This window comes from Blennius ocellaris (genome assembly GCF_963422515.1).
Source record: "Blennius ocellaris genome assembly, chromosome: 20".
Classification (NCBI taxonomy): Eukaryota; Metazoa; Chordata; class Actinopteri; order Blenniiformes; family Blenniidae; genus Blennius; species Blennius ocellaris.
This window is the reverse complement of record NC_137669.1, coordinates 9,815,195-9,841,307: the sequence shown is the minus strand read 5'-3', so window position 1 is coordinate 9,841,307 and position 26,113 is coordinate 9,815,195.

Below are 26,113 nucleotides of genomic sequence, written 5' to 3'. Positions count from 1 at the left end.
GACAAAATGAGGAGGAGGAGGAGGGGGGGGTAAAAGCAGACATCCTCCTCCGATTAAATTGCCCTTTAGATAAAAGTAAATCTGATAAAAGCGAGTGCAAAAAGTGGGAAATTATTAATGATTCTCTCTAATGTGATTTTCAGCCTTAATATCACAGATGAATAATAAGGTAATGTGTTCCTTGGTGTGTTGGGAACTTAATCCCTTCAAAGCAACTGTGCATTTTCTTGGACTTTAAACAACCCACCTCAGGGAAAAAATATACTGGTGGCTTGTTGGGATTTGAGGCAAGTATTGATTTCTGTATTTATTTATTTTTTCAAGAAAATACCATTTTGCATGGAGTAGCAAGTTCAGAAGGGGATGTGCGTATATGTTTTGACATGCATTGTTTTGGTCACATAAAATGAAAAAGCGAAAGAAAAGAAAAACTGTCACTGTCTGAGCCACATTCTAGATTAATTCTTTATGTTGACTTGGGTGCAAATTAATTACTTGTGAATGCCACTGGCTTTAAGCAGTATCACACAATATAATGTATATTAAATATTAAATTTAGTCAATTAAATATGGACAAAATATCATACCGTATGTGCACTGGGTCTGAGTCAAATTTAACAAATCATTGTGTAGCTCATTCCTTCACGGCATAGCAGAGTAACAAGCTTGATCTTAACAATGTCTGAATTATCTCATAAACTCTAACGTGTACAGGATGTGTCATGTCATTCACTTGGTAAGAGTACAAGCTGTGAACACATGTCAAATACAAGTAGATGGAAATTTTAACATTTGCCCTATACGCAGATTTCCTCTCCTGTTGCTATTATATTCTCCTCTCCTCTCCTCTCCTCTCCTCTCCTCTCCTCTCCTGTTCAGGCCAAATAAAAAATTTTTTATGTATTGTGATTTTGACACAAGCAGAAAACTAATGCATATATATCATTGTCTTTAAGCCCTCTGCTGGTGTGATGTTTTCATGTAACTTCAAAACTCTTTTCATCCCATTCATGTACTTGAGTTTCCCCCTACTTCATAGGAGTAGGAGACTTTTCTGAGCTGTTATATATTATCTGGTGCCTATCAATTTTCTCTCAACTGTTGGATGTGGAAACCATTAAATAATGTGTGAATTCCCTGCCCTCTGCCTCTGCTGGTAATTAATTTGCTCATGTATGATGTTCGCTGTCTGTGTCGGTCACTTTATTTGACCAAAATGCAGGATCACTCAGATCAGTCTCTGATAGCCTGCTCAGTTATGCATATTACATGACATTTAATATTCAAACAAAGTCACTTAGTGTTTCATGTATGTAGCACGTACTTTGAAAATAATTAAAGAGGCAGGCGATGTGAGACAGCTAAATGGTTAAACCTATTTCTCAGAAAATTAAATATAAAACATAGCATATAACCCTAACATAGAAGCACTCAGAGATTCATATAATCAACTGTCATGCGAGCTTCTGCTGTTGGCCATGCAAATTTGGCATTGCTTATTCAGAAAATCTACAATCCTGCCTGGTCTGAGTATATATCAGCTCATCCTGCACCTCACAAAAGGCACAGCCTTTAACGCTAACTTGTTGAAGATGAAGACAATGAGTTAATGGAATTCCTTGAGCCTAAATACACAATCCTGAATTCTGACTGTTTGCCTTTCTGCATTTACTGGAAACTATTCATGAGAACAATTATGCACTGTTATACCATTAGCTCAGGGATCTTCAAATACTTCAGGTGTGTTTTATGACTTGAGACACATTGCTTAGTATGTAATGCCATCCAGTAATAGTTTATGTATCTGTAGAAAAAAACAAACAAACTTAAAAACAAAACATGACAGCATGCCTGTAGAGTTTTAAGCTGAGATATTTGCCGTATAGATCACCATGAGCAGCTCAAACTGAATGTAAACAACAAGTCCCTGTTTGCTTTGGTCTAGTCTCAGTTCAAGTTGACCCAAGCAGGATGGCTGTGCCATCGGTGTTGACAAAAAGACAGAGAGGCTGAAACTGCAATGCAGGTTTAATGGCTAATTTTGGGTAATTACAGATACACTGAACTTGTCTTAATAGACATGTCCTGCTTGATTGTACTCAACAGTAAACCACCTATTCTTACTGATAGACTCCGGTATTGACATGCCTACAGAAAAAAGATATAATCCGAGTTGACACTTCCGAATATTACAATTTATAGACAGCAAAAATTAAACTGAACATATTTTTTTGGCTGTCTCTCTTGCGCAAATAAATCTTGAACAGCAAACCCAAAGTCAAGTTCCAGATACCTGTGCAGCACTCTGTATTGAGCAAATGAAGCCAGTATAGCCGGTAACGTGATGTGTTCGGTCGCCTTTCCTTGAACCTGGTTGACCACCCCAATCACCATGAAGCCATCGTTTTTCATCAGCTCTGATTGTTGCTTCTGAGCCACGTATGGTTGATTGCCCACTTATGCATGTTCATCAGCATATAAATGCTATATTTTTAGCCTCATCATGCCTGACCTACAGAATATAACCCACATGCAATTTCTCTGCACAGTACAGGACATAATGGTCTTATGTTATTGTTTGTGGCCTTGAATTGATTAAACTTTGCAACCTCCCTACTCTGATTTCTGATTTGAGGGGATGTTATAGTTTATGCCACAATACATTTGCTTCTAAATGGAAATGTGCTTAATGGACTTAAACCAAAGTCCAAAAAGTTTTTTGGGGTTGTTTTTTTTTCCACCCTCCTTACTTTTACTTTTGTAATAAAGATGTGTGGATCCTCTCAGAGCTTAGCTGCTTCCTTTCTTCTCCTCTGTGAAGTTGTTTTTCCACTATTATCCCTCAGTTGGTGTTGTTGAGCCTGAGAGGGCACTGTTTGATGTCAGAATTGGTATCTTGCCACTGAGGTGGGAAATAGGAAATGAGATTTGTGGCCTCTCTAAAGGATCGGCCTGATTGTGGCAGCATGTTAGCTTCAATTTTGCTTTGCATTCAAGGCACTGGCTGGTACCTTTAATATCTATATTCCCTCATCTAATTCAAGGCTATGGGAAATTTAAAGGACACCCAATACCACCCCCAAAAGCAGCAGGGAGCAAAGGATCCCTGACATGCTCCGGCTGAGCTTTGGTGGTATTTATACCATAAGCTGTAGTTCAAATTTCAAGTCACAGACACAGACAAATGGAGCAAATGCCAGTACACAAGTCTTCTGAGCTGAACGAGATGGTATGTACTTACTATATGAAAGGTGATTCAAAGTAATCACCAAGAATGTGAGACCTTTATAGTTGTTTCGAATTTGCTAGAATCCCACTTAAGTAACTTTTTGAGAAGGGGATTTTTGGGACATTCTACTCATCAGAAAATCTCAAAGACAATCATCGGTTTTCTGTCCGTCTCAGCCTGGGCGAACAAAGCATTAAATGACTTCAAAATTGGTCATAAAAACATAGCGAGAAATCATGCAGAGGAAGAAATGTATTTGTATTGCAAAGAAGTGATGAAAAATGACTCATATAGATAGCAGTGATGAATGAAGATGACTTCCATGATATTGATATTAGGAATACATTTCCAACATCTGAGCCTGTGATGCATATTCAGACAATATCACGGCATGGGCTGGTACACACATTGTTTGAACCATATGAACTTCCAACTTGAAATGCATTTAGTTTGATGTTGTTAAGAAGAAATCAGTGCAATCTGACTATTGAGGTAATCTTGGAAGATAAAATAAGTCTAATATCGCACCCCAACAAGGTGGATAAACTAAACAGTTCTGCATCTTGTAACTGTTAATGTCAAGCATGCTATAGCACACTTGATTGACTCCACTGTCTATTATCTGTAACTTCAAATGACTTCATTATCTCAAACCGTTAATACCAATAAAAATGACCAGGGGCCTCATTTATAAAGTTTGCTGAAGCAGAAAATGGGTCCTGAGAGATGCGTACGTCACTTCCCACGCAAACTTTGTGATCTAAAAAATAAAAAAAACGTTGTGGGGGAATGTGTGTAGCAGTACAAAAACTTTTAATCTTGTGCACGCACCATTTGGAGACGGGGAACCTGGCGGTGCTGCTGGTGACGTGGAGAGTTGAAGCCAGATCCATTTAATATCTTCAAATATCAGACTTATCGACCCACGTAATCATAAACAGCCCAGCTGCAGTGGTATAGATGTTTCTTGAGTGTGCCATTACAACTGAATGAGCAGCACAATGTTCATATGTCAAAGTTTCACCTTCAAATGGTACAGAGTGGTGGATATAATTGATTGATTATCAATTGTGACAAGGTGTGTAACAATCAGCCTAATTGCAGAGCAAGCATATAAATAGTGAGGTGACAGCCGTGTGTAAAGCTGCCCTGTGGATGTGCTGCACCGCCATGTGCTCTGGACGTGTGGAATGCACCAGTGCACACCACACAACATATTCATGGTTTTGAAAACCCAGATCTCCCACATATATCCATGATTTTAATGACGTGTAGCGTCACAGAGCTGAGCGCTGCAATGCATTATGGGAGTGTTTTAAATGTAATTATTGGGGGTTATATTAGGTATGTATTGTTGATAATGGTTATGTTGGGTTGTGTTTTTGTCGCTTAGTTCATGTAGTTGGATCGTTCATCTGGTTTAGTTTAGTTTATTAGTTGTACATTTGGCAACCAGGAGTGAAGAGGGTTTTGTGTGTAGTGTCCACTTGACATGGTGCTCGTGTTAGTATGGATATCAAATTAAAGCTTATTGTGCATGTCTGGTGTAAGAGGTAAGCTTTATCTCTAGCCTGCTCCTTTGACATTGCTGACATTGTAGGGGGCAATATATGTGCATATATGGGGAAGTGGGGAGTGCACACTGGGCTGTGTGACTGCCAAAGTGTTGTGTTCAGTGGGGAATGGGACCAAATGGCACTTTGAGCTGGCGCATGCCATTCTCAGCTTTTGAGCACACAAATATTTAGTAGGAATCCTACACAGTGTTTTATAAATGAGGCCCCAGTCCTTTGGTCAGCTGGATAATTAACCAGTGGCACATTGGCATTGTATTATATACATTTGGAATTTAGTATACTGACTTTTTTACTTGAGGACTATATTTACTATGCACAAATAAAATGTGCATTTTGAATCTTAAGTTGAGCGCATGTTGCAGTATTCGGCTTATTTTTAACCGCAGAGGGTGGAAGCAAACAACGACTGACAACAACATAAATTTTTCCCTGCATCTCCCCCCAAACAAAGTATTTAAGTGGAGCGCAGCACAGTGAAGTTTCCATTCTTCAATTTGCAGCCTTGTGACTAAGCTGCAGTGTTGCTAATGCATCGCTGACGATTAATGACTGTTGCTTAATTAACACCCATTCAGGCAATGCAATTAAAAATAACTTCAAAGAAAACCATACGGAAACTCTAAAAATACTGAGTCGACGAGAACTGGAAAAAAAATACTGTTGTGTATGTATGGGATGATGCACATGCATGCATTCTGGATGGATATAATCAACTCCGCCTTACACTCAACCTGTAACTTAATGGTTCACTCACTACTTCTGAGTAAAATGTTACATGGGGTTTGGTTATCTTACTCACGCTTGGCGTAATTGTCATCATCTATAAGAAATCCAAACCAACTCGCCGCGCTGTCTGCTTCAAACAACAAAGCAGAACACACGTGCAGCCCACCTCATTATGATTCATGTCTTCCACAAGTGAGCTCAAAGTTATTGTTGGGAAAATTACAAACAAGCCGTCCTCTCCCTGCATCACATCTGTCCTGACCATCGCCTGATTGCTTTGTGGGCACTGTTTAATTGCCAATTAGAGAGGAAACCAGGGCAGCAATCACAATAGGTGTGTGTGTGTGTGTGTGTGTGTGTGTGTGTGTGTGTGTGTGTGTGTGTGTGTGTGTGTGTGTGTGTGTGTGTGTGTGTGTGTGTGTGTGTGTGTGTGTGTGTGTGTGTGTTATGAAGCACACTGCATATGTATTTTTTTAATAGTATTTACATAGTATTTTTCACATTTAAGTCAAGTCAAGTAAAAAAAAAAAACATTTTAAAGCAGAAAGGTCATGGCAGATATGCCACCTCACATCACATCTCTGTTGTTTCTTTCAATGTAAATTTGAAGATGGAACAACAAGCTTTTCCCAGAGGAAATCTCACCATTTGGTGAGATTATCTGACAAAAAAGTAGTTTGAATTCCTTCATGAAAAAGTTACTCCAAGCTTGCTTGCCTGGAAACTATATTTTTGCGAGCTGTGTTATGAAGCAATGCACTTTTTGTTATGTTATAGTCAACCCAACCAACTTACATTATTTAATCAGGAAAGGGCTTGATAATGAAAATGGTATGCAATAGGTTTATATTATTTTTTGTTTGTCAGAGTTTGGTAAGAGGAATTACTCCTTGCAAAATTAGAATACAGCGCCAACTATATCAAAGAATGGGAATGTATTTTGATCCCCAGCCCAAAGACTGTTGCTGTATCAGCTTTTAGAAAACAGAAACTGATGATTAGTTGTTGAATAACATTTTTCCATGCCTGTTAACATAACGGTGCTGCTCTAAGCCAGTTAAAACGCCTCTTTTTCTTTCTTTCTTTTTTCTTTTTTTTTTCTGCAATGGTTATGTCAAATAGTTCTTATGCACATCTACGAGTAGCTGGGCATAACAACAATGGCGGACACACCGGAGTGTCATGACTACCAGTAATCCTGGATCTTACTAGTTTCATAGTTGAGTCAGCTGTGATGGAAATCCCAACTTGGAAATCCAATATAGTGTATTGTTTCCAACTCCATTGTTTTCAGAACATCACCATTGGATGTGTTTTCAATTCGGGAGTAGTTGTCTCAGGCCTAAGTTTGATGGTTCAAATCCCATTGTTGACAGGTCAGTACTGTGACAGTGGTGTAAGTTAGAAGTTTCATTAGTCGAAGTGTTGTGAGTGTGAGTGTACTTAATTAGAAGTTGTTAAGACAGGCTGGTGGGGATATATTGGTACACATTAAGCAGTACTGTCTTTTGTGTTTGTGCAATGGAACTTATTAAACCTTTGCATGCTCGGACATTCTGTTTGACTTAAGTGTGCAACATGAGCCCATTTTTCTTTCTTCTTTAGTCCTTTTTAATGACTTTGTCTTCACTCTATTTTCTCTACAGTTAAAAAAAAAAAAACTGTCAGAGTGAATTACTTTACTTTACTTAGTGAATTACTAAAGTTTGTCATTCCCCTCACTAACAGTGAGTCGAAGTTTGGACTGATATGAGGTGTTATCAGTCTCTAATCAACTGCTGGCCCTTTAGCTTCTGCAGATGAGAGTAATAATTGTGATGCCTGAGGTGATCAAAATGTTAAAACTGGATCAAGGTGTACGAGAGACTCGGAGGATTTCAGGTTACAATGACATTCACTCTGGGGTGTCCAAGAAATTTCAATTACCCTTTGCCCCGTCATTCCCAGTCTTTGTTGAGTTCATGCCCACTTTTGGGTTTCTGTTTTAATGAAGGATGTTGGCTCTGATGATATTATAAAAGCTACTTAAGAAAAAAAAAAAATATTCCCAGCACATCCAAGTTTAGGGTTTGTGTAGCGGTGTTGCTGTCTTGTCCTACCGCTATAATGGCTCATAAAAGCATACGAATAAGAACTGTGTGTGTGTTAGCATGTTTGTGAGGGTGTCTCTCAGTGCACACCTGTCCTGGGAGGACTGTCCTCAGTTAGTTAGAAATGATCCCAGCCGTCTCTGATAAATAGATCCTCAGATAGATGGATTGAGGTTAGTTTGACATGCAGATCCTCTGTCATGTTGTTTTTGTGGTGTTCATTCCATGTAACGATTTTTCAAGAGTACAGTTCAAATACAGAGACATCAGTCACTCTAAAATGTGGAATTACCAGAGACGCTCTGAGTTTTAATGTTGTCTTTCATACGCAGACAGAAGGTGGCTGTGAGTGCCATGACAGATATTGCACAGATTTTCTGGCTTGATTGAATTTGACAAGTTGCGCTGATATTTGGCAAGGACAATTGATTATTCGATAACTCACGTCAAGTCATGATGAATTGCAAATGCATCACAGGCAAGGTGCATTGTCTTTTTTTTTTCTGTCTGCAGTTCCGTCTGCTTTTCTCCAGTTTGCCATTAAGTAATTGTAGTTTACACTATGATCAGATTCTTATTATTTTCCGACTGTGCATTTACTGGACACTGTATTGATTGATTTAGTACATGCTGTCACTTTTCATTTCTCTATAGCCAATGTTTATAATTAACCATTAATGTATCACTGTGTGGCTACTTTCGGTTTGGATAGTATGTTTGCTTTTTTCATGATGACTGATACTCTGCAGTCAGACCTATTTTTTTGTTTTAATAACTATCCTTGTAGTAACACAAAAAACCACCAACGCACTGTCACTGTTTGTGTGCAAAATGTTCATTTGGTCCTGCTCAATGTTTAATTTGGTTTATTTAAGCCCTTAAACAAATCTTCAGAGCTTGTGTCCAAACGCTTAAGTCCCCACACCACAAATTAATTATAGTGCACTCACAAATGTGCCCCCCCACCCCCAATGTGCCATCATTAAACATTCTTTGAAATGTAAACAACCGTTAAACCTACTTCCAAGTGCTTTCGAGCTTGATAGAGAAGACTGTAAAATGCACAAGGGTTTTATGTGATGTACATTCAAATTTTAAATGCAGTTTGGAAAGATAACCCCCCCAGTCTCTTAGTCAGCAATGTCCCTTGAGCCCATAACAAGAATAAGTTGAATTTTATCACCAGGGGCATACACCTCCAATGACAGTGGCACTGCAAACAATTGTTGGCTGATTTCAGTTTTTTTTTTCTTTTTTTCTCCAGAGCAGAACTTGAAGCAAAACATATGAAGAGGCATCAGTCCGATATTTTTATTATATTATCTAACCATAACCTTGAAATCTGACTGGGTGCATAAAAAAACCTGAGCAACATCTAATGTACTTTGTTAGTAACCATCGCCGTGAAACATATTTCTCCCAGGAAATATAAATCACAGGATGTGTCAGCTTGTGTCCTATAACAATATGTGTTTTGAGGCAAGTAACAACGCTGTCTGCCACTAATAATTGTGTGACTGCTGTCTGACAATGGGTTCTGTCATTTCAAAGTCAACCTTTCTGCCATGAGAGAGAAGGAAGGTCAGAGTGGTGGTAATTAGTTCAGGGAAGTTGAGATTTTGGACCTGGGGTGAATTGCAAAAATATATATTTGCTTTTGCATTGCTAAAAATCTCTTCTTCTCAGAATTTGCATCAGAAACAATTTGCACCAGGTAATTCCATATTAAAATGCATTGTCACAGTTGTGTGTTGAGGTGATACATCTCTGGAAGAGCTCCTTGTGTGTCCTTAACTAATCGTATCCGAGGCCCTATTAACACAACATGTCAAAGGCATTTTCGTTTCAGGAAAGATTCACATTTACAGGATAATATTTTTTAAACAATCTGTTAACAAGAAAACCTGTAGAAATGCTAGAAATGATGTAGTTAGCATCCCAGGCCACAAGTTGGTGCTATTGGTTGCTTTTGTAATGAAACCACACACACAGGGAACAACATGCTATAAACTTTAACACAGATAAGTCCACATACATTTGTATGGGTAACACAATAATGTTGGATTGCTATTCCAGGTGACTCAACTATAAAATTTGAAGTGGGAGTCCTGCGACACCGGAGGCAAAAGTTATCGTCCATCAACTTGTGCATGTGAAGAAGAAGTACTGCTGTGCGCCTGAGCAGTCACAAAGTTTTAAAGAAGTTGCCTTTTCAGTGGCTCTGTGCACCATTGTCGTGTAAACGGAACCCCAAAACAGAACGCAAATTTCCCGTTTCAGGCATTGTTGTATAAATGTGGCCTCAGCCAAGTGTCTCATCAGTACAAAGCTTCTGATAAATACAACCTAAACATTAATTTATCTGTATTATTTGGACTTTAACCAGATACATTATGGCCTGAGATTGCTAAGCAGCACACCACTGATCTGCAACTTAAACCTGAAGTCTGTTTTACACACACAGTTTTTTGCACATTTTGCGAGTTTCCAAGAACTTTCCAAATTATGGAGAACTTATAAATATGTTCCCGGCGTATAAGAGGTCTTAGTTTATATTTCCTGAATCTGTTAAAGTCTCAAGGTTTTCTGTTTGTCTGCATACAAGCGCTGGGGATTGAAGTTCGAATGTAAATAGTCAGGTTTTGCACACTACTGCAGTTATTCAAGCCATAATTACATTTGCCCTACTTTCCATTTCATTCTTGCGACCATAGTAGTTCAAAAATTCTAATAAATTTCAACAGCGCTTCTCATCGAGAATAGATTTCTCTCCCTGTCCACGTGTAGTATTCTTCAATAGGTCTGTTCTACGGCCCCAATCCTTGCTGAATGAAGAAATGGGTGGATGCGCATTTCAAAGGCTTCGGCACCATAAAAAGAGACGTCAGTCTTGGATGAAAGCTCCGCTCTTGATTCAAACATCCAGCACCATCACTTACTCTATCCCAGCACTTCTGCACTGATGACACATGTTCTAATCATTGGGTCACGGCACATCTGATGCTCTCACCTACTTCAAAAGTCCCACGTCGAGATGCAGAAATTCTCAAAGAAGCAGAGGAAGGGGAAGGCAGGAAGCCTTCCTGGATTGGTTATGTCGGAGGAGGAGAAGAGATCGTTTGACACTTCCTTCTCCGCTCTCTCCCATTTCTGAAGCCCTCTGGGACTCGACGGAGGACTGCGGCGGATGCTCTCTACCTCACGGAGGCCTTCCCTTTAGGAATCAAGCAATTGCAGTAGTGGGTTAAATTCAGTGTATTGGTGCCTACGGAGAAGTCGTGAGGGAAAGAGTCAGAGTGTAGGGAGCACAGGTCTTCAGCAAGCGCACCATAGATTTTCATGATATTAATAGATTGCCAACCACTGAGTAACATGACCTAGTTAAAGCCTCTTGAATGGCTTTCTTACTACTATATATGGTATATAAGTTAAGTGTATTCCAACATAAGCCTATTAGTTCATTGCACAAAAGTAGGTCTATTTATTTTCTCGGGTTGATATCAACACATACTTGTGTTTCAGACAAGTTCCCGAGTATAATAAATATTTCACCGTGAATTATTATTCAAGCGAAACAGGTTCCAACATTTTTTATTTATTTTAATTTTTTTTGGTCTTCATAGAAAAATATGTTGTTTTGGAAAGACTTCGTAAAATGTCATTTTTATTCCCTATATTAATTCCAATAATAATTTACTATTGGAAACAGAGATAAACTGAAAGAAAGAAAAAAGTTAAACTTTATTTTTTTGCTGATGCTGCTATGATCCAAATCTTCTTTTGTATGTTCTCTGATTTAGAAATACTTTTGGTTAATTAGTGAGTCTAAAATTGCCTGTCGGTGGTCTCTCTTCAGTTTGATCTGTTCTGGACTACCCACCCGTCCATTGGGTACTTTGCCTTTGCTTATATTCAGCTGGGATCAGCTCGAGCATCCCACAGCCATATTTCGGATAAGGCAGAAGAAAAAGATGGATCAATTACTTTAGTTTCCACAATACTATCTGACTAGAAACAACAGTTCCTCTTTGGATGGTTCTATAATGTCATGATACTTCTAATATAGCAGGTAAATGCTATTGTAATGTGAAGAATGCAGCTACAAGTATTTACAGAATTGTGATGAAATCCATCTGTGGGAATTTGTGCATTGATATCCATACGTAAGAAAAGTGACTTTAAGATGTGATTTGGCAAGAGAGACTCTTTATGGCTCTGAGTTGTCTCTCAGGCAAACCGTGGCACCTGGCTATTAAAAGTCATGAACTTTTCAAGCTATTGAACGTTTCAAGCCATTGTACGTGGCTTTGGAGTTTGCAGGTGAAAATAAAAGCAATAATGTCCTCTTCATACATACAGAAGGCCACTTGCAGGGCTGTTGCTATGCTGTGGCAGCCTCCTTATACCAGGGCCATCTGTCTGAGAGATATTTATGCCTGTGCATATGATTTTACCCCAGATGTAGCTGTTGCTACACGACCATGGGATGGCAGATGATATGCAAATTCCACATAATACAAATACACTAGCACAGATTTGTGCCCGCTAGAAGCACCACTGACCCCCTTAACCAGAGATGGGGACACTTTAAATAGCAAACACATATATACCTGCATGATGAATGCTGCTCTCTGGTTATAGTTCAGCTGTTGGCAGGTATGGACAGAACTAAATGTTACATCCCTGTTGGGCCTGTGGAAGCTAACAAATGGGCATAATAGACTTGATTCTGCATTCACTAACTATTCATCATTCTGGGTAAATATGCTCCCCTAAACTGATGGTTTCCTGTGTTTTTTTGTTGTTGTTTTTTTTAAATGAATTTGTCTCTGGATATGATATCAATAAGACAGACACAATAGAAAAAACAAGAGAAATTGTATTTAGTTATTATACCATGCTAATAGTCAAAAGGAAGAAACATCAAAACAATGTATTATAAGTGATGGTTAGTAATGGGAATATTAACACAAATAGATCAGAGGATAACTTTGAATGCAGTGATCAGCTTTACAAACTAGAGTTTTATAAATGGTCTCCATCAGGGTCCCATCTGTAATCTTCCCAATGTTACTTTTTACACAATGAGGTTGCCAGACTGCATTTATTCACAGTGCTAATTTAGCCAACCAACAAGTGAATATGCTTGTTTTCAGGTGTGTGTGTGTGTGTGTGTGTGTGTGTGTGTGTGTGTGTGTGTGTGTGTGTGTGTGTGTGTGTGTGTGTGTGTGTGTGTGTGTGTGTGTGTGTGTGTGTGTGTGTGCGCGCGTTATGGCAGAGGATCAAAGATCAACCTTGTTTTGCATTTTTCAGTGCCACGGCCAGTTGATACCCTCTTCACTCATTCATCACACACACACACACACACACACACACACACACACACACACACACACACACACACACACGTACACATATACCATCTTGGCCATGGTAAACCTGATCACAGCCCACACATGAAGAAAACATAAACACAGCTCCACTAACCCCCCAAAAAATTGCAGCGTGTTGTGTGAGAGCGATGGATGACTAAGTCAGGGGGAAGGGGAAAAAAAAGAAGGCAGTCAAAGGCTTTTAGGCTTTTAGTGCACATAAAGCAAGAGAGGAAGAACACTGTTGGTTCTTTGTTGTCTGAAGTGCAGCGTAAACTACATTGTGGTCGCTCATGTCTTATATTCTAACACGTTACAACAGCTCTGTCTCCCAGTAGTGCCGTCTCACTTATGTAAGGTCTCTTACATCAGAATTTTCGCAATGCCCACGATGTGTTTTTATTCCAGGTAGATTAACATACTGAGATAAATATAGACGTGGGCCACCCTTGAAAAGGCTTTTTGACTTCGCCATAACTAATAACTAACTCTCACCCACTTGCAGGAGTGAGCTGGTAAGAACTCTCCGCATTCTCCCGCTCACCTTCTCACCTCTCATGACGTTCCCGTTTTGTGGCGCTCAACGAAGCGGGTGCAGCTCCGCTGTTGAACCGGCGGCTAACTTACACGGTGAGTGCAGACCCTCTGCGTCACATGCCTTTTTATATTGACAGTGTTTTAGTTGTGGCTGCATCCGACTGGAAAGAAGTGGGATGCATTTGCACCAAACCATATTGGGCCCTCCTGCATCCGTGCTACTTGTCCCCAAGGAGGAACACTCCCTCCACTCAGACTGAGCTGCACTAATCGCAGTTCCCCCGCCACAACACGTCGAGACTCGGTGAACGCTCACTTTTTGAATGCAGTGTGTGAAAATCATTATTTTAATATGTTCAATTAGCACGATCAAACATGTTTTCAGAAATCATTCTGATGCATTATGGTGTGATCACATGTTTTGTCGTGTGAAAATCTTCAGAAAGTGTGCCTGCGTGCATGTGAACAGCAAAAAAAAATCTAAATTTGAATCGACGATTTATGGTCCTGGAAATAAAAAAAAAAAAAAAGCATTGAGGGTGACTAAAAACAATAACTGGATATACAGTTTAATGATGTCATGAGGAAGCATGAGCAAAATCTTCCGACTGTGATGTTATTTAATTAAAGCTCATCTATGAGTGGTGCTGTGTGCACTGGAAAACAAGAGCTGCAAGAAGCTGTAAAAGGGAATATCTTAAAGTTAAGACTGCTTTTGTAGGACTTTGAAACTCACATCAGCTGCAATGCTGTTAACTTCCACAGTATGTTATGATGGAATGTACATTTTTTGCAACGGAATACATTAAACATTGTAAATTACATGTTCTAAAAAAGGATATATGTAGAAAAACATAAAATGAAGTCTTTCAACATATGACTAGGAGTTCTTGAGCAGAGGAAACTATAAAGGCGCAACATTTTTTTTGGTTTGTAGTGTCTATTCCCATGCTATTTTATATTCCTATTAGTACTTTACATTCAATTATCCATCAATAGCTATAATGTATCACACTATTGCACTGGGATTTCCTTATTGCGGGTTAAACAAAGTGTCTTCTTTCATCCTATGCTATCTATCTTGCCAGCATGTAGCATTAGTAGATATATAAGGCCTTAACAAATAGATTATCAATTTGAGCGTGTTATTATGGTTGCCCATTGGATCCTCGTAACAAGACGGGGGGATGTGGAAAAAGGATTAATACATTGTGATTAATTTCAATTAGTTTTGTTTGAACAGACTGCTATCTTAATTAAAACTCTGGATTTGCGTATTGGTATAAACATATTTGGTTCCTATCATATCATACTTCGTGAAATATATCCATACATCAACGGTTGAAAAGTAAAGAAACTAGAAAGCAATATTTAAATACTAAAGAAAAATAACTATTCCTTGCATTAAAGTAACATCAAGCAAAGTCTCCCAAACTCCTTAGCCAATTATGTATTAACATATGAATAAAAAAAACGAAGTATTAATTCACATTTGTATATAGTAGATTTTTAGACCTATAAGTGCTGACAAAATTGAATTGAACAGCAAATGGCTTGATTTATCTCCCACTGATTCAAAGCCGATGTGTTTGGTTTTGAGTATGCCCTGGGAACTGTCTGCAGAAAGTGAATTATAGCACTGTTTAACACACTTGCTAGCCAATAACAAGTTCAATTCAAACACACATGATGAGGCTGGCTTTATTTAGGCAACCAGAGTCGAAGAGTCATGGGAAATAAATACAATAAAAAGCATAACAAAGTGCAGGGGCCGTTCAAAGTAGGGTACATTTATTTCCAGAGCATGACCTGATACTGTTCATCAAGTAGACCTGAAAAAAAAGGGAGGGTCTCAGGAATAATAACCTTGTGTCAAACAAAGATTTACATGGACCTTTGGGCAAAGTTGTGGAAAAACTATTATGCAAATTCCCCACATTATCTTGCTTTTCCTCTCTTCCCCATCACCCCCTCAAAAAAAGAAAAAAACTGCCACTATTATGCTCCGCCTGCTGTGCGGGCTCCAGACAGACAAGAAAGAGACACGCAGATGCAAACAAAAGAGCAGACATGAGTAACTTTTTTTCTCCTATCTGTCGCCTTGTTTTTTTTTGTTTTTTTCCCCCATTTGTCTTACTGGGTCTTTCATCCTCACACACAGAGACACTTTGTCAGACTGATGCATACTCAAATAAATGTGCAGCGTAAACAAAAACAAACGGCAAACACCTAAAAAAAATAACAAATGAGGACTTTTTGCTTTCCGTGCAAACACAAGTTCAAAAGCATGCACACAAAGCAGGACTCGCACCCATGTATCACGGTCAGGTCCATCTGCTTCTTATCACACTGTGATCGGGCTTTTAGTCACTTTAAAAGGTTGATAGGGACAGAGGATGAGTTGGCTCAAATCTTAATTGATTACAATGATTTCTCTTGAAAGATAAAGTTATGAAGCTTATGAATTTGTAAAGCAATATGTTTTACTGACATTACAATCAAATTTTTGGTTTTCTGCACGTTTAACTCCCAAGTTTCTCTCTTAACATAGAAAATTGTCAGGTAATTTTTGTTACATTACATACAATATGTTTTGTTTTGGGGTTTTTAAGGGCAATCAAACTCCCTTTTGCCAGGTAGTTCAGTGACATGACAGCATGAATACATTTTTTTTTTTTTTATTAAAATTTTTGGTGAACTTCAAATGTTTTCCTGACTCGAGCACCAAACTCTACAGTACATACCGTGATTTCCAGACTATTGAGCACACCTGAATATAAGCCGCACCCACCAAATTTGAAAAGAAAGTACGAAAAATTAAATACAAAAAGAAAGTTTAGAGTTATGTGATCCAGCTGAATGCATCACCCACGTATAGGCACCATGAAGCTCATTGACCTGTAAAAATATATACATTTGTCATGTCATTGTTTAAGCTGCATGGTTCAATGATGTGAAAAATGTAGTAATTGTTGTTATTATTATTATTATTATTATTATTATTATTATTATTATTATTGCATCAATTGTTTATAGGATAAATACAATTTTGAACACTAATCCTGTGAACTGGAATCACACCACTAAATCATTTATTGCCTATTTGTCATCACTAATGGTACTGCACAAAGGTGTTGTTGGCAGCTTTCTCGCCTCATAGCCAGAAGGCCGACGACTCAAATCCAGCTTGGGCACCCTGTGGAGCTCAAGTGTGTGTGCGTGGGTTTCCTCCGGTTGCTGTGTTTTCCTCCCACAGCCCTCAAAAGGTTAAATGCCGACAGGTATGAATTTGTTGTTGTGTTTGACCTGTCCAGAGTGTACCTTGAAATCGCCCTCAGTGAGCTGGGATTGGCGTCTGCAACCCTGAACTGGAAAACACAGTGAAGAATATGGATGGATCTCACTTCATCAAAGTTCTCGGGAAGAAAATAAAACAAACAAAAAAACTTTATTCCCTATCCGAATTGCATATATAAACATATGTAGGAATGTGAAACAATATAAAAACATACTGCTAAAGTGTTTGAGCGACAACAGCAATAAAAAACAAAACGAAAAAACAAAACACTCAAGGGTGGACACTTAATTTGAAAGTAAAATGTGAGACTCGAGTTCAATTTGAAGCTGCAGGCTCAAGCTCCAATTTCTCAAGCAGGTAGATGCAGGTTGAAATTTGATGTTGCCTCACTTGCAAAATGAGCTTGTAGTCTCACCTGGGGCTCACTCTGGAACACGCAGTCATCGAATAAAGAAAAGTGCCGAGCTCTGGGGAGACAGAAAATAAGTCGTTGCCTTTTTTCTGAACGAGTTAGTGGAGCATTTGTAATGTCACTGAGATGATTGCATTTGCAGATATACGAAAGGAAGGAAATTAAAACAACATTTGAGTGTTAACCATTTCTAATATCACAGATTTAAATGCAGTTTTTATTTAAGCTGCTTGACTAAATGCATTAATTTAGCAGGACCTGATATTTTTGCCTTGTGTACCTCATAAATTCCCATATTAGGCACAGGGAAACAATCAGAAAAAGAGCTGTAACATATATACTTTTTTAAAAACAGTTTCACTCTACCTCAATTTATAAAATGCACAGTATACAGCTTCCCCTGTCATTAGAGGTTTAGTGGCCATCTGGACAAATGGAAGTTGGTTGACAATTGGGTCATCCTGCTTTAGTTTTGGCAGGCCAGTCTCTGTGTGTGGTGATTGACACCCCCCCCCCCCCCCCCCCCCTCTCAATAAATCTTTCTTACCTTTCCAGCTCTACTTTGGCACATTCTACCTTTTTGTGTGCTGAACTAACAATAACATATAACAGACTGATTATGCTTTGCATAAATTGTGACGCAAGTCAATTTCCCAAATTACTCTGGTACTGCCTTCAGGTGGTTGTCGAAATACCAACTCTGACACAAGCGGTCATAAAAAAAAAAAAAAAATCAACAGACCTAATATCAAAGGTGGCATTTATTTTCCATTATCTCCAGGTCTCTATCACATATTACCATATACAGTACATACATTTCCAAGCTGATGCCAATGCTGTATTTTGCTGTCAATGCTGTTTGCTTTAGTAACTTCCCTCCATGTATTTTACTTTGCTCCTTTGCGCTCATCATCATCCCAAATATGCTTACAAGGAGTAACAAATACCAACGGTTTGATACAATAATGCAGTTAAGCCTTTTTTTTTTTTCTGATTTTGAAAATTATTACAGTTTAAACATGTTTGCATGATATGAACCTCGCTGGTTGATTGACGGTGAAAAACTGTGATGTTGAAACAGGTGCTTTATGCTGTCAGAATGTGACAGGTTAAAATTTTAAAAAAAAAAGAGAGAGAGAAAGAAGACAAAAGGAACCTTTGAAATTGCCAATGCCAAGTAAGTCAACACCCCACTGTCACATTGTTTTGATAAAAGCTGACATTATTGCATATACTTACCACATCAGTCCTTGATGTGTCACCATGGATACAACTGAAGGTGGGCAGACAAGAAAATGGAGAGCATAACGTATGATACAAGAGGCTGGAGTTATATGGAACAGTCACTTCTTGAATAAGGAATCATTTACCACCCTCACCTTGTGTTATGTAACACTCCAGTCGCTTCTGGTAATTGTGCAAGTTTAAGTTTGAAGTGTCGTCAGAAGAGAAATATACTGCACATTGGTTTTAAGTCTTTTTGAAGACATCTGTTCAAATTCTCCAATCGCAGCAGGGATACACAGCCCGGCTCCCCACAGTGCTACACTGCTGTGATGGATAAAAGCTTACATCTCGTGGTTAGAGGTTGCTTGGTGGTGTATGTGTTGCAATAACATCAAACACAGTGAAAAAGAGGGCTCTCAGTCTTTGTCATATGTGTTAGCAGATCACACTGCATGGAAGTGTGTTCAAGAAAAGATGTGTAAATGTTGTCCGAGTTTTGTTAGAGAATATTGCATCATGTCTTCAGACCGCACGTTACTGTTTAAAATCAATACGTCATACATCTGCATGCGTGCAAAGTTCATAAAATGATCATTATTACAAAGCTGAAATCAAATGCATCATATTTGCATGGTCAGTACTGAGTAGAGAAGATTTTAAGTTATTAGTTTGTTGTCAGATATGATGCTTCAGAGCAGAATTGAGCTCATAAAGTTATCAGTATTAGGACTTTGCAGACACAATGCAGCTGTAGTGTTGTTCTGTCGCGGACGTTTGTCGAGTACAAAGGACAAAGGCATGGATCCTGGTGTGCTTATTAAATGGGTTTAATATTAATCAAGGAAATCCTGTGTAAAATCACATGTTCATAAGCAGTAAGCAACCCTATATACTGTATACTGTAAAGCGCACCTGGATTTAAGCCACACCAGCAAAATGTAACAAAAAAAACAAAAAAATACATACATAAGCCACACTTGACAATAAGCCGTAGGTGTCTACGTTGTGGGCAAGGATGTCACTGCAGGGACATAGGGATTGCTCATATTTCCATCAATTAATGCTTTATTGATTATTACTAAAGTTACTCTGGTGGTGACTTTTGTCTTTTAAACATGTGTAACAATCTGCACAGAGCTGTTGTAGGACAGTGTTGCTGTGACACATGGGCTGTGTGGCTCAGTTAAACGCTGATTAACTCATTAAGTGCAGCGGCAGATAGAAACAATGAGAGAAAAACAAATCACCAGAAATAAACTACAAACATGCAGACGGGTCACAGGAACGTAAGCTACTATTTATTTGAGGTTGCTTAATTCATCCGGCGTCATGACAGAGCCAGTGGATACAGGCTAATTGATTTTACCAACAGTCTTTCATTTTGCTTCCAGGGGGACTGAGTTAGTGCAACATTATTCAGGCAGTCCTTCTCTGTTGATCGGGGAATAACTATGAAGACCATAGGTTCAGCTGACTCACATCAGGACAAGCTCACTCAGGAAAAAGCCACGAGTACATTTGATTTATAACTTGTTGCTTGATTAATATGAAAACAAACAAAAAAAGTCAGATTAGGCAAAAATTTGTAGAATATAATACAAAAAGCATAAACAGTATTTATCAAAAACAGTTAAAACTATAAGAGCCCATTTATGTGTGAACACATAATGGTGAGTAAAAAGCCTGTGTGCAATGTGATCAGTTATTAGTGATGCAGCTGTCACAGTTCTGCTCCTTGACAATTGTCCCTTCGCCCAAATAGTACAATGAAGGAGCATTGCTTTGCTCCTTGCTCACGGTGAGGTTGCAACTACCGATCTGCCGTTTATCTTCCTCGGCTCCCCAGAGTCTCTTCCTGCATTAGCAAACACTATTGCCCGAACAGTGTTCATTTGATTAAATGATGGTAAAATAGTCCCAGTGGAACAATGCACACTGTGAATCTGGGGTTGTGCTGAGAGGCCGGGATCTCAGGGCTATTTGAGTTACCGCAGACACACAATACGCGCCACTCTGAAGTAAATGGCTAAATGTGACACAATAATCCCACCTGAACTTGAGTTAGTGTTCCAGACAACGTCTATTCCTGCTTTTCTTGTCTGAAAGTAATGTTTAAGAGCACCACTTTAAGAAAGCACACCATCAGGAGTTCTGGCCTTGTGGCTGGAATTCCAGATTTTGAAATGGTTCACAAATTGATGTGGCTTAAGCTTTTGATTGTAACTAAGCATGGAGCTCAGCTGGGTGCACTTAGAGGACCCGTTTGCGCACACTGCTATACTGCAGTTAGCACTGCTTGTGGCGAGAGCTAATGAAATTAGAGCAGTCATCAAGCTGGGCCTCACTCAGCAAGCTGCTGCCCTTAACACTGTTCTGCAAGAGACTGAGCACTGAGCTTTTTGCTCCGGGGCAAGGCTGATTGACATACATATCAGTCAGCACAACCCCGGTGCAGAACTCTCATGCTCCGGATAATAGGACTAATAATGTAACATGTGGATGCTATTACTGGCCGTGCATGTCCAAGTGGTTTGGGAACAATGCCGGAATTGGAATACGTGCAATCTGTGAAAGTGAAGCATGTCTGGCCATGACTAAGCTCAGCTTCATGAGATTTGCTGGCCTGATTGGAGCAACAGCTTTGGCCAGGCTAGTGCAGCCATGGAAGTGTAAGTATGGGCATCTATTATTCAGGACATCATTATGCAGCAGGCTGCCTTGTCAGCCAGTCAATCAGAAACCAGCTTTTTCATTAGGTAGCTTGTCATTGCACCATGCTGGAGGCATGCCTCTCACTCACATTACACGGACACATGACCCATGCTCACAATCGAAGGCAAACCAATACATTGATGGCTCTGCACAGTCATACTTCCCCCAGCACAATATTTTATTATAAAAACAAGATACTTAGCAAAAAAAAAAGTAGAGAGAGAGAGAGAGAGAGAGAGAGAGAGAGAGAGAGAAGAGAGAGAGAGAGAGAGAGAGAGAGAGAGAGAGAGAGAGAGAGAGAGAGAGAGAGAGAGAGAGAGAGAGAGAGAGAGAGAGAGAGAGAGAGAGAGAGAGAGAGAGAGAGAGAGAGAGAGAGAGAGAGAGAGAGAGAGAGAGAGAGAGAGATGACTATTGCTCCCTCCTCTCATTTCATGGCTTTTGTCCAAGAAGCCCCCACTGAGACTCAATTTAAATGTCAAATGAGACTGATGGGATTATGGGTAGTGAAATGTGAGAGAGGGAGGGTTTGCAGTATGGAGGATACAAAGGAGACAGGGATGGGGCCCTTAAATGCCCCACAGCTTGATACATATAGATCTTTTTTTCAGGGATAAAACCGCTTTTCTTGGTCAACTGGCAACAGTAGTGAAAAGAAGACAATAATTAAGACAATCATGTACATAATATCTTAATTTTTAATGCACAAAATGTGGCATGCAACTGTCATTCGTGTATCACACTCGCTGGTTATGAGTAGGAGTTCAGTCAACTGTGAGTAGTATCCAGGTGAGGTCTTTAGTCCTGAGAGTTGCCAATTAAGGGTGCAAGAAGTGATTAAGTTTCCTTTTATTGCAACAGAATCCTGATTTCAGCACAGACTCTGTCTCACACATTAGCTGGATGAAATGGATGGCGAATAAGTGGATAAAGTTGATCACATCAAGACTCCCCAGCACATTGCTGTTTTCCCCTAAATTTGGCATAATGTTGGCTCTAAATGAATCTCTGTGATGAGTGCTAACGTTGTTACATCACCCTATTAGTGCAGCAGAGGAAGGACCCCGACTAGCAGTTAAATTAAGCATTGTGTGTCTACTCTCATCTTTTTTTGCTATGGTGAACCCCATCACTCACTTGATTTTAGTAAATTAGTACAATTTGCACACATATGTGTTATTTAATGCATGAATTCATAATGTGAACTTAATGTGCAGTAGCAAGAAAATGTCAGAAAATGCATGTTTTCATGTGTATCTAAAAACAGGATGTTTATGACTTTCTTCTCAAAAAAGGGTCTGATATATTGCCGGTTTGTCCAGATGATGGAGCATTGCAAGAGGACGATGGTTTAATACCCGGGACCCTCAGCCTTACTAGATAGAATGTGCATGTTCTTCCTATGCATGTGCTCTTCCAGGTACTTTGTATTTTGTGGGTAATTGTCTGTATTTCACTGCTAATTATGACCTAAACTGAATAATGTGGAAAGAAAGATTTATTTTTATTTTTTTTTTTTTATATTAGCACTTACACACAAAAACACTAGGTATACCTTTCCATTAGCATGTGGTGTCCCCTTTTACTCTCAGAACTGGTTGTTTGGTTGTTTGAGTTGCTGTTGTCGTACCATCCCGAATTTGTCTGTCCATTTTCCTCTGACTTCTGGCATCAACAGTAATTGTTAGAGCAGAGAATTGTTGCTTCTCTCGATATTCTCTTTGTTTTTAACAGTTCTCTGCGCACCCTGGAGATGATCATGTGTGAATCTCCTCATCAATCAGTATTTTCTGAAGCACTTGGGTCAGCTCTTTTGACATCAACAACCAGGCCACATTCAAAGTCATTTAAATCACCTTTCTTTCCAACTGCCATGCTCAATTTGAGCTTCAGCAGCTCATTTCGACCACATTAACATGCGTAAACACATTGGGTTGTTGACATATGATTGGCTGATATTTGCATTTACAAGCATTTAAATGGGTGTACCTAATAAAGTGGTCAATGAGTGTACACACTGTTATAGTATTCTTGCCAGTGCTCTGAGTGTCAGTATAGAGTTGATATGTATGCCTTGCTGGCTTGAGGCCCATAGGTATGCATATTAATCCAATGTCTTATATATTGGTGGCTGTCTATGGGTGTTAATCCCACCAAACAAGCAATAGATATCAGATGACTTCCCAGACAGACAAATTAGCTTAATGTGGTGATCATTTAGCATGATGTCTCCTGTCACTTAAATTGCAATGTAACTGGGTTTATTGTCAGGTGCCATGCAATATCCCCAGTGAGCTTAATGAATAAATACAACACTAAAGCTCAATGTATCAGTTTAAAAAAATTGTTTGGCTTTGCTTGCCCGTACAATGCTGTGTCTGAGCATATATATATATATATTTTTTTTTTTTTTTTTTTTGTTTTACCGAAGAAGCAAATGCTCAGGAAAAGAGTATTATAAGTCTGGCAAAGATGATATTTCATAAAACAGCTGGAAACAATGTTTTCGCCTCAAGGTCTGAACAGTCAATTTTTTCATCTGTCAGGTTCATGTCAAGGTGGCTGTGAGGCAGCTGCTCGGAAAAAGTCGAGTGATGCATTTGCTCTCCGACCCCAAAAACTGAAGTAAATCTACTCCAGAGTAACTTCAAAAGCAGAAAAATGAAGACAAACATTTTCTTTCCTTCTTTGGAGCAACCATCTGAACCCAGGGCTGGACCCAATAGAAATGCTGTGAAAAGACCCAAAGAGAGCTGTTTTTACCAGACATCATACAAAATGAAGCAGATCTACAAGAAATAAGCTCCCCCCAAAACTGCAATAACTTACAACCACCCCCCCCCCCCCCCTTTCCCCAATCCAAAAGCACTTCAACTGTTTAATACCCGCTTTTTTTTTTTTTTAACAAGATAAGAAGTATTTGCTGTTATCATCTGAAGCACAGTGTGTTCCTGCTCAAGTACTTGTTAGTAAGATGCAGCTGAGATCACATTTATGACCAGTTCCTGCGGAAAGAGAAAATCAGGCGATACCAACCAGTTCCAGAAACTCTTTTTCTAATAGACTCGTTTCACGTGGCTTTCATCTAACAAAGAACTACTACAAACTCATCAAACTCACAAATTAGAACCCGTAAGAGAAGTTGCCCATTCATTTCCTCCGTTGCCATTTATGTTTTTTGCAAATTTGTGCTGTCAATGTGAATATATTCACATGCTGAATGGTCACTGAAATGTTCTATTTTTAAGTCCTGGGACATGTAAGACCCTTATGTGTAGCATCATTTTGGATTCTGGCAAAAATGAGGTCAAAGCCGGCCTCATAAATAATGGCTGTACTAACAATTGTATAAAGAACACATTATTCATAAAAACAACACACGTTAACAATTGTTGCATATCAGATGTGTCTATTGTACCAAAAGGAAACGGAAAGTTGTACTTGAAATAAAGAGGCTTCATTTTCCGTGCATTATGTGTGCTTACAAACTTTCAGACAACAAATCGCAAGATCTCAGCTGCTATAACTTATATCGGCTCAATAGGCTCTTTCTTGGATTTCCTCAGATTTGTAACTGGCATCTTTTACCGCCCAATATACTCAGTTTAGTATTTCCTATTCCGTAGGAATAAGCAGCAGGGCTTTACAGTGTTGCATGAACATTATTGAAAGACGTACAATCCCAAGAGACAGTACTGTCAAAGAGAACTAGAATGTGCACCCTTTTTCTCTTATGCTTGAAAATACCAAGAGGACATGGTAGCATTGAAAGTGCACATGGATTGAAATGGAAGAAAGCTGTACACAGTGTCAGAATCATAGTGGGAAGATGAATAAAAAAAGGCAGGGAAGTCAAGATGGAAATCTTGCTCAGTGATTATAATGAAAATAATAAATGAAAGTAAGGAGTTTAAAGATCAGAAAATATTAAGAATGAAGTGAATGGCTTCACACTGTTATGGAAAAATGCAGCAGCTGCATGAGGTGAATGGACAACTCGTCCACAAAACTGCAATTCCGGACAACTCGTCCACAACAATTCAGCATTATTGATTTGAAGGATTGGATTACAATATATATTTGACACATTTGGGAGGATTATTAAGTGTATTTGACTTCAAAACATAAGTTATTAAGTATATTCGACACCAACACAAAAACCTTTGCAGCTGCCCAGAGCTCAAACTCGGCAGGGACACACCGGCTCAGATACGGTCTTTAGAAATACAGTTTTCAGAAATGTATTTCTGAAAACAAAAAAGCCATAAAGTTACACTGCTTCATAGATGACAGCTTTGAGTGATGCGTTCAGGTGCTCGGTAACATGTCAGAAGTGCGACGGGGCTCATACACTGGCAGTGTTACATGCTTTTTCAGCATTATTGATTTGAAGGATTGGATTTGAAAAGTATCTTTAAACGGTGTAAATACATTGTCGTGCCCGGATGTCAGAACGGGATAACGCCACTTTGTAGCTGGCTGCTTTGAGTGATGCATTCAGGTGCATCACATAAGTGGGTCTTCTGAAATGTTCATACTGACAGTTGCATGGGCTCATACTGTAGCAACATTATTTAAGAGACATAATTAAAATATGACTGATACAGTCGCCAGCAAACTGGAACGTGCATGCACAGCACACGGCAGTGCCGAAGTTTTGGGTGGGATGCACTGTCATGTGGGAGGCGCACAAGGTGACCATTCTTCGCAAGAAACGATATATGATATGATATGATAAAGATATGATACATATATGGAATATATATGGACATATGCTAGATATATGAAACATATATAAACTATAAATTAGAAACAATATGTACAAGTACATTGTACAGGATAGATTTTCTCCAAATAAGTCTGAAATCTCATCCATGAACGAGTTGTCTGCTGAGGGTGCTGTCCGTCGACGAGTTGTCCGGGTTTGCAGTTTTGT